The sequence below is a fragment of the Tasmannia lanceolata genome, unplaced genomic scaffold (genome assembly GCF_043159265.1).
Source record: "Tasmannia lanceolata isolate RefF3 unplaced genomic scaffold, GAP_Taslan_0.1 ptg000098l, whole genome shotgun sequence".
In the NCBI taxonomy this organism is placed as follows: domain Eukaryota; kingdom Viridiplantae; phylum Streptophyta; class Magnoliopsida; order Canellales; family Winteraceae; genus Tasmannia; species Tasmannia lanceolata.
In genome coordinates, this window is record NW_027518775.1 from 207,501 (window position 1) to 217,500 (window position 10,000).

A 10,000-nucleotide genomic window follows, 5' to 3' on the forward strand; every position below is an offset into this window, starting at 1 on the left:
CGAAACGTGCATTACGGGGCACACGCGTACCTACCGGGGCATACCGACCCCTATTGGGGCACACGTGTGCATATCGGGGCATACCGGGCCTATCGGGGCACACGCGTACATACCGGGGCATACCGAGCCCTACTGGGGCACACGTGCGCATATCGGGGCGTACCAAGCCTATCGGGGCATACGCATGTATCCCAAGGCATACCGAGTCAATCCGGGCATACGCGTTCATACCGGGGCGTAACGGGCCTATCGGGGCATACTTGGGCATATCCGGGCAAAAAATGCCCAAAACTTGCGCAACCTTGGCAACCGTGGTCCATTCCTCTCTATATGCCTAGCCTTGCCAACCGTGGTCCATTCCTCACTATATGCCATGGCCTTGTGCCCATGGTCTTCCCAAGACAGCGTCCAAGGCCCCCGGAAGGCCAAGGGAGCCCAACCCAGCAATGCCCTGCTATGGCAAGCCAAGGCCAAGCATTCCGGTGCCTATCCGGGCAAAAATGCAATTCCTCTCTATATGCCTAGCCTTGGCAACCGTGGTCCATTCCCCACCATATGCCATGGCCTTGTGCCCATGGTCTTCCCAAGACAGTGTCCAAGGCGCCCGGAAGGCCAAGGGAGCCCAACCCAGCAATGCCCTGCTTTGGCAAGCCAAGGCCAAGCATTCCGGTGCCTAACCTTGGCAACCGTGGTCCTTTCCTCACCATATGCCATGGCCTTGTGCCCATGGTCTTCGCAAGACATCGTCCAAGGCGCCCAAAAGGCCAAGGGAGCCCAACCCAGCAATGCCTTGCTAGGACAAGCCAAGGCCAAGCATTCCGGTGCCTATCCGGGCAAAAACGCCCAAAGCATGCCCATTCCTTAGCCTATCCAGGCAAAAACGCCCAAAATCTGCACATTCTAGTGCCTATCCGGGCAAAAACGCCCACCAGCATGCCACCCTCCTATAGGGTTTGCGCAACCAACCAGCCTAACCACCAGTGGCAACCAAAGGTGCTGTTAGCGACGACTTCTGAAGACGCAACGAGACGCGACGTGTTTGCGCCCAGACGCGACGAGACGATGCGGGATCTGCGCCCAAGAATGCCTAGACCCGTCGACTTGATGCGGGATCAGCTCGCCCAAGCATGCCTAGTGTGCAAGGCCTGTGTGCAAGGCTAGTGTCCAAGGCTAGTGTGCAAGGCTCATGTGGAACGCTAGTGCGCAAGGCTAGTGCCCAAGGCTTGTGTGCCAGGCCCGTGTGCAAGGCTAGTGTCCAGGGCTTGTGTGCATTGCTTGAGTGCAAGGCTTGTGTGCATTGCTCGAGTGCATGGCTTGTGTGCAAGGGTTGTGCGCAAGGCTAGTGTGCGGGGCTTGTGCGCATGGCTAATGTGCACGGCTTGTGTGCATGGCTACCGTGCAAGGCTAGTTTGCATGGCTAGGGTGCAAGGCTCGCATGCGAGGCTAGTGTGCAAGGCTGCGTGCAAGGGAAGCGTGCAGGGCGAGTGTGCGAGGCCACTGTGCACGGCGCCAGCACTAGCGAGCCATCATCCGCGTTGCCATGGCTCGCTTGGCCTTGGCTTGCCAGGCCCCGACACGAGCAATCGCGCATTTTCTTTGCAACCGACCATCAATGCCGCCCAACGGGGCCAGCACGAGCAGTCATCCGCGGTCCCCTGGCCCTGCGCACGTTTGTCTTTGAAACCGAGCATCAATGCCACAGAAAGTGCCGGGGCGCCAGCTGGAGCCATCATCCGACGTGCCATGGCTCGCTTGGCCTTGGCTTGCCGGGCCCCGACACGAGCAATCGCGCATTTTCTTTGCAACCGACCATCAATGCCGCCCAACGGGGCCAGCACGAGCAGTCATCCGCCAATAAAATGGGTAACAAGCACAGGCACCATAATGCGAGCCGAGTAAGGCATCGAGCTTGAATTGAGTAGGCCATGAACGGGGTGGTCAGCTGCGCAATGGCAGGTAGCCCACCAGCATGCACGATCCAAATGCCACTCACGCGCCAACACGGTGCCTGCCAAACAATGTCTCCCCGACCCAACTGCTATTAGCAATGGGGCCTGAAATGGCACTGCTAGGCGACCCGCTGTGCGCGGAAGTTAGAGGGGAAGGGGGAAGGGACACACGGGACGAGGAATTCCGTGCCAAAGAGAATGCGAGCGAAGACCAAGCCAAGAGTGGAGACCCCCACGGTTGAGGCAAGCCAACGATGGCGAATGGAATGGGGGAAGGGGAGAGATCTAGCAAAAGGCCCAGGACAAAGATGGGGGGGGGAAGCTCATTGGAGAGACCCTGTAAGAAAGCGCAATACAAAAGCAAATCGAACAAGGGAGGTAAGCTCACAGGTACGAAGAAAAGGAACCCTTGTGCGCATTGGCGGAGGCAAACTACCCAACCAAGCCAGCAGCAACCAAGCCATAGGGTTGCAAACAGACGTGCAACCCAGTACCCACAAGGGCAGGGGTAAGCCGCCGAGCCTAGCAAGGTAGGTGTGCTCCCAAAACCAAACAACGCACAAAGGGAGCAAACACGGGCAAACAAGTGACGCCATGGCCTACTCGCCCACCGCCCTCTATATTGCCTAACCTTGGCAACCATGGTCCATTCCCCACTATATGCCATGGCCTTGTGCCCATGGTCTTCACAAGACAGCATCCAAGGCGCCTGAAAGGCCAAGGGAGCCCAACCCAGCAATGCCCAGCCAAGGCCAGGCATTCCAGTGCCTACCCGGGCAAAAACGCCCAAAGCATGCCCCATTCGTTAGCCTATCCAGGCAAAAACGCCCAAAACCAGCCCATTCCAGTGCCTATCCGGGGAAAACGCCCAAAGCATGCCCATTCCTTAGCCTATCCAGGCAAAAACGCCCAAAACCAGCACATTCCAGTGCCTATCCGGGCAAAAACGCCCTAAGCCTGCGCATTCCAGCGCCCCGCAGCATGCCACCCTCCTATAGGGTTTGCGCAACCAACCCGCCTAACCACCAGTGGCAACCAAAGGTGCTGTTAGCGACGACTTCTGAAGACGCAACGAGACGCGACGGGTTTGCGCCCAGACGCGACGAGGCGATGCGGGATCTGCGCCCAACCGTGCCTACACCCGCCGACTTGATGCGGGAGCTGCTGGCCCAAGCATGCCTAGCGTGCAAGGCCTGCGTGCAAGGCTAGTGTGCAAGGCTCGTGGGCAAGGCTAGTGCGCAAGGCTAGTGCCCAAGGTCTGTGTGCAAGGCTAGTGCCCAAGGCTAGTGAGCATGGCCTGTGTGCAAGGCTAGTGTGCAAGGCTTGTATGCAAGGCTAGTGTGCAAGGCTGGTGTGCAAGGCTTGTGGGCAAGGCTGGTGCGCAAGGCTAGTTCCCAAGGGTTGTGTGCAAGGCTAGTGCCCAAGGCAAGTGCGCAAGGCTCGTGCCCAAAGCTAGTGCGCAAGGCTTGTGTGCAAGGCTACTGCGATGGGCCAGTGCCCAAGGCTTGTGAGCAAGGCTTGTATGCATGGCTTGTGTGCAAGGCTAGCGTCCAAGGCTTGTGCGCATGGCTTGTGCGCAAGGCTTGTGTCCAAGGCTTTTGTGCAAGGCTCGTGCGCAAGGCTAGTGTGCAAGGCTTGTGCGCATTGGCAGGTAGCCCACCAGCATGCACGATCCAAATGCCACTCACGCGACAACACGGTGCCAAGCCGGGCATGGTGTGCACTCAAAACCAATCAACGGACAGAGGTCATGCGTCATGGGGGGGATCTAGCAAGGCCATGGGGAAGGTCATGGAGGACCTTGGAAGCAAGCGCAAGACGAGAGCGAATCGAACAAGGGGCCAGGACGGGGCCTTGTGCCCATGGTCTTCGCAAGACAGCGTCCAAGGCACCCGAAAGCCCAAGGGAACCCAAACCCGGCCGACACTTGCAATCGCACATGCTCTCTGCAACACACCATCAATGCCGCCCAACGGGGCCAGCACGAGCAGTCCTCCGCGGTCCCCTGGCCCTGCGCACGTTTGTCTTCGAAACCGAGCATCAATGCCACAGAAAGTGCCGGGGCGCCAGCTGGAGCCATCATCCGCGTTGCCATGGCTCGCTTGGCCTTGGCTTGCCAGGCCCCGACACGAGCAATCGCGCATTTTCTTTGCAACCGACCATCAATGCCGCCCAACGGGGCCAGCACGAGCAGTCATCCGCGGTCCCCTGGCCCTGCGCACGTTTGTCTTTGAAACCGAGCATCAATGCCACAGAAAGTGCCGGGGCGCCAGCTGGAGCCATCATCCGACGTGCCATGGCTCTGGTCCCATGGTCTTCGCAACCGAGCATTCGTGACACCCGCGGGGCCAGGACACCAACCCTTCCGACACGAGCATTCGCGCATGTTCTTTGGCCACACAACGGCGCCAGCACGAGCAAAATCATCCGCGGTGCGGTGGCCTTGCACGGCCTTTTGTCTTTGGAACCAACCATCAGTGCCACGGGAAGTGCCGGAGTCCCGGCATCCGCGGTGCCAAGTCATTGCGCCCTTGGTCTCTGCAGCGGGGCATGCCGGGCACTCCCAACCATTGCAAGCAAGCAAGCAAGCAAGAAAGAAAGTAAGTAAGTAAGTAAGTATTACATATAGGGGCGGGACATGCGGGGAGATCTGCGAAACGTGCATTACGGGGCACACGCGTACCTACCGGGGCATACCGACCCCTATTGGGGCACACGTGTGCATATCGGGGCATACCGGGCCTATCGGGGCACACGCGTACATACCGGGGCATACCGAGCCCTACTGGGGCACACGTGCGCATATCGGGGCGTACCAAGCCTATCGGGGCATACGCATGTATCCCAAGGCATACCGAGTCAATCCGGGCATACGCGTTCATACCGGGGCGTAACGGGCCTATCGGGGCATACTTGGGCATATCCGGGCAAAAAATGCCCAAAACTTGCGCAACCTTGGCAACCGTGGTCCATTCCTCTCTATATGCCTAGCCTTGCCAACCGTGGTCCATTCCTCACTATATGCCATGGCCTTGTGCCCATGGTCTTCCCAAGACAGCGTCCAAGGCCCCCGGAAGGCCAAGGGAGCCCAACCCAGCAATGCCCTGCTATGGCAAGCCAAGGCCAAGCATTCCGGTGCCTATCCGGGCAAAAATGCAATTCCTCTCTATATGCCTAGCCTTGGCAACCGTGGTCCATTCCCCACCATATGCCATGGCCTTGTGCCCATGGTCTTCCCAAGACAGTGTCCAAGGCGCCCGGAAGGCCAAGGGAGCCCAACCCAGCAATGCCCTGCTTTGGCAAGCCAAGGCCAAGCATTCCGGTGCCTAACCTTGGCAACCGTGGTCCTTTCCTCACCATATGCCATGGCCTTGTGCCCATGGTCTTCGCAAGACATCGTCCAAGGCGCCCAAAAGGCCAAGGGAGCCCAACCCAGCAATGCCTTGCTAGGACAAGCCAAGGCCAAGCATTCCGGTGCCTATCCGGGCAAAAACGCCCAAAGCATGCCCATTCCTTAGCCTATCCAGGCAAAAACGCCCAAAATCTGCACATTCTAGTGCCTATCCGGGCAAAAACGCCCACCAGCATGCCACCCTCCTATAGGGTTTGCGCAACCAACCAGCCTAACCACCAGTGGCAACCAAAGGTGCTGTTAGCGACGACTTCTGAAGACGCAACGAGACGCGACGTGTTTGCGCCCAGACGCGACGAGACGATGCGGGATCTGCGCCCAAGAATGCCTAGACCCGTCGACTTGATGCGGGATCAGCTCGCCCAAGCATGCCTAGTGTGCAAGGCCTGTGTGCAAGGCTAGTGTCCAAGGCTAGTGTGCAAGGCTCATGTGGAACGCTAGTGCGCAAGGCTAGTGCCCAAGGCTTGTGTGCCAGGCCCGTGTGCAAGGCTAGTGTCCAGGGCTTGTGTGCATTGCTTGAGTGCAAGGCTTGTGTGCATTGCTCGAGTGCATGGCTTGTGTGCAAGGGTTGTGCGCAAGGCTAGTGTGCGGGGCTTGTGCGCATGGCTAATGTGCACGGCTTGTGTGCATGGCTACCGTGCAAGGCTAGTTTGCATGGCTAGGGTGCAAGGCTCGCATGCGAGGCTAGTGTGCAAGGCTGCGTGCAAGGGAAGCGTGCAGGGCGAGTGTGCGAGGCCACTGTGCACGGCGCCAGCACTAGCGAGCCATCATCCGCGTTGCCATGGCTCGCTTGGCCTTGGCTTGCCAGGCCCCGACACGAGCAATCGCGCATTTTCTTTGCAACCGACCATCAATGCCGCCCAACGGGGCCAGCACGAGCAGTCATCCGCGGTCCCCTGGCCCTGCGCACGTTTGTCTTTGAAACCGAGCATCAATGCCACAGAAAGTGCCGGGGCGCCAGCTGGAGCCATCATCCGACGTGCCATGGCTCGCTTGGCCTTGGCTTGCCGGGCCCCGACACGAGCAATCGCGCATTTTCTTTGCAACCGACCATCAATGCCGCCCAACGGGGCCAGCACGAGCAGTCATCCGCCAATAAAATGGGTAACAAGCACAGGCACCATAATGCGAGCCGAGTAAGGCATCGAGCTTGAATTGAGTAGGCCATGAACGGGGTGGTCAGCTGCGCAATGGCAGGTAGCCCACCAGCATGCACGATCCAAATGCCACTCACGCGCCAACACGGTGCCTGCCAAACAATGTCTCCCCGACCCAACTGCTATTAGCAATGGGGCCTGAAATGGCACTGCTAGGCGACCCGCTGTGCGCGGAAGTTAGAGGGGAAGGGGGAAGGGACACACGGGACGAGGAATTCCGTGCCAAAGAGAATGCGAGCGAAGACCAAGCCAAGAGTGGAGACCCCCACGGTTGAGGCAAGCCAACGATGGCGAATGGAATGGGGGAAGGGGAGAGATCTAGCAAAAGGCCCAGGACAAAGATGGGGGGGGGAAGCTCATTGGAGAGACCCTGTAAGAAAGCGCAATACAAAAGCAAATCGAACAAGGGAGGTAAGCTCACAGGTACGAAGAAAAGGAACCCTTGTGCGCATTGGCGGAGGCAAACTACCCAACCAAGCCAGCAGCAACCAAGCCATAGGGTTGCAAACAGACGTGCAACCCAGTACCCACAAGGGCAGGGGTAAGCCGCCGAGCCTAGCAAGGTAGGTGTGCTCCCAAAACCAAACAACGCACAAAGGGAGCAAACACGGGCAAACAAGTGACGCCATGGCCTACTCGCCCACCGCCCTCTATATTGCCTAACCTTGGCAACCATGGTCCATTCCCCACTATATGCCATGGCCTTGTGCCCATGGTCTTCACAAGACAGCATCCAAGGCGCCTGAAAGGCCAAGGGAGCCCAACCCAGCAATGCCCAGCCAAGGCCAGGCATTCCAGTGCCTACCCGGGCAAAAACGCCCAAAGCATGCCCCATTCGTTAGCCTATCCAGGCAAAAACGCCCAAAACCAGCCCATTCCAGTGCCTATCCGGGGAAAACGCCCAAAGCATGCCCATTCCTTAGCCTATCCAGGCAAAAACGCCCAAAACCAGCACATTCCAGTGCCTATCCGGGCAAAAACGCCCTAAGCCTGCGCATTCCAGCGCCCCGCAGCATGCCACCCTCCTATAGGGTTTGCGCAACCAACCCGCCTAACCACCAGTGGCAACCAAAGGTGCTGTTAGCGACGACTTCTGAAGACGCAACGAGACGCGACGGGTTTGCGCCCAGACGCGACGAGGCGATGCGGGATCTGCGCCCAACCGTGCCTACACCCGCCGACTTGATGCGGGAGCTGCTGGCCCAAGCATGCCTAGCGTGCAAGGCCTGCGTGCAAGGCTAGTGTGCAAGGCTCGTGGGCAAGGCTAGTGCGCAAGGCTAGTGCCCAAGGTCTGTGTGCAAGGCTAGTGCCCAAGGCTAGTGAGCATGGCCTGTGTGCAAGGCTAGTGTGCAAGGCTTGTATGCAAGGCTAGTGTGCAAGGCTGGTGTGCAAGGCTTGTGGGCAAGGCTGGTGCGCAAGGCTAGTTCCCAAGGGTTGTGTGCAAGGCTAGTGCCCAAGGCAAGTGCGCAAGGCTCGTGCCCAAAGCTAGTGCGCAAGGCTTGTGTGCAAGGCTACTGCGATGGGCCAGTGCCCAAGGCTTGTGAGCAAGGCTTGTATGCATGGCTTGTGTGCAAGGCTAGCGTCCAAGGCTTGTGCGCATGGCTTGTGCGCAAGGCTTGTGTCCAAGGCTTTTGTGCAAGGCTCGTGCGCAAGGCTAGTGTGCAAGGCTTGTGCGCATTGGCAGGTAGCCCACCAGCATGCACGATCCAAATGCCACTCACGCGACAACACGGTGCCAAGCCGGGCATGGTGTGCACTCAAAACCAATCAACGGACAGAGGTCATGCGTCATGGGGGGGATCTAGCAAGGCCATGGGGAAGGTCATGGAGGACCTTGGAAGCAAGCGCAAGACGAGAGCGAATCGAACAAGGGGCCAGGACGGGGCCTTGTGCCCATGGTCTTCGCAAGACAGCGTCCAAGGCACCCGAAAGCCCAAGGGAACCCAAACCCGGCCGACACTTGCAATCGCACATGCTCTCTGCAACACACCATCAATGCCGCCCAACGGGGCCAGCACGAGCAGTCCTCCGCGGTCCCCTGGCCCTGCGCACGTTTGTCTTCGAAACCGAGCATCAATGCCACAGAAAGTGCCGGGGCGCCAGCTGGAGCCATCATCCGCGTTGCCATGGCTCGCTTGGCCTTGGCTTGCCAGGCCCCGACACGAGCAATCGCGCATTTTCTTTGCAACCGACCATCAATGCCGCCCAACGGGGCCAGCACGAGCAGTCATCCGCGGTCCCCTGGCCCTGCGCACGTTTGTCTTTGAAACCGAGCATCAATGCCACAGAAAGTGCCGGGGCGCCAGCTGGAGCCATCATCCGACGTGCCATGGCTCTGGTCCCATGGTCTTCGCAACCGAGCATTCGTGACACCCGCGGGGCCAGGACACCAACCCTTCCGACACGAGCATTCGCGCATGTTCTTTGGCCACACAACGGCGCCAGCACGAGCAAAATCATCCGCGGTGCGGTGGCCTTGCACGGCCTTTTGTCTTTGGAACCAACCATCAGTGCCACGGGAAGTGCCGGAGTCCCGGCATCCGCGGTGCCAAGTCATTGCGCCCTTGGTCTCTGCAGCGGGGCATGCCGGGCACTCCCAACCATTGCAAGCAAGCAAGCAAGCAAGAAAGAAAGTAAGTAAGTAAGTAAGTATTACATATAGGGGCGGGACATGCGGGGAGATCTGCGAAACGTGCATTACGGGGCACACGCGTACCTACCGGGGCATACCGACCCCTATTGGGGCACACGTGTGCATATCGGGGCATACCGGGCCTATCGGGGCACACGCGTACATACCGGGGCATACCGAGCCCTACTGGGGCACACGTGCGCATATCGGGGCGTACCAAGCCTATCGGGGCATACGCATGTATCCCAAGGCATACCGAGTCTATCCGGGCATACGCGTTCATACCGGGGCGTAACGGGCCTATCGGGGCATACTTGGGCATATCCGGGCAAAAAATGCCCAAAACTTGCGCAACCTTGGCAACCGTGGTCCATTCCTCTCTATATGCCTAGCCTTGCCAACCGTGGTCCATTCCTCACTATATGCCATGGCCTTGTGCCCATGGTCTTCCCAAGACAGCGTCCAAGGCCCCCGGAAGGCCAAGGGAGCCCAACCCAGCAATGCCCTGCTATGGCAAGCCAAGGCCAAGCATTCCGGTGCCTATCCGGGCAAAAATGCGATTCCTCTCTATATGCCTAGCCTTGGCAACCGTGGTCCATTCCCCACCATATGCCATGGCCTTGTGCCCATGGTCTTCCCAAGACAGTGTCCAAGGCGCCCGGAAGGCCAAGGGAGCCCAACCCAGCAATGCCCTGCTTTGGCAAGCCAAGGCCAAGCATTCCGGTGCCTAACCTTGGCAACCGTGGTCCTTTCCTCACCATATGCCATGGCCTTGTGCCCATGGTCTTCGCAAGACATCGTCCAAGGCGCCCAAAAGGCCAAGGGAGCCCAACCCAGCAATGCCCTGCTA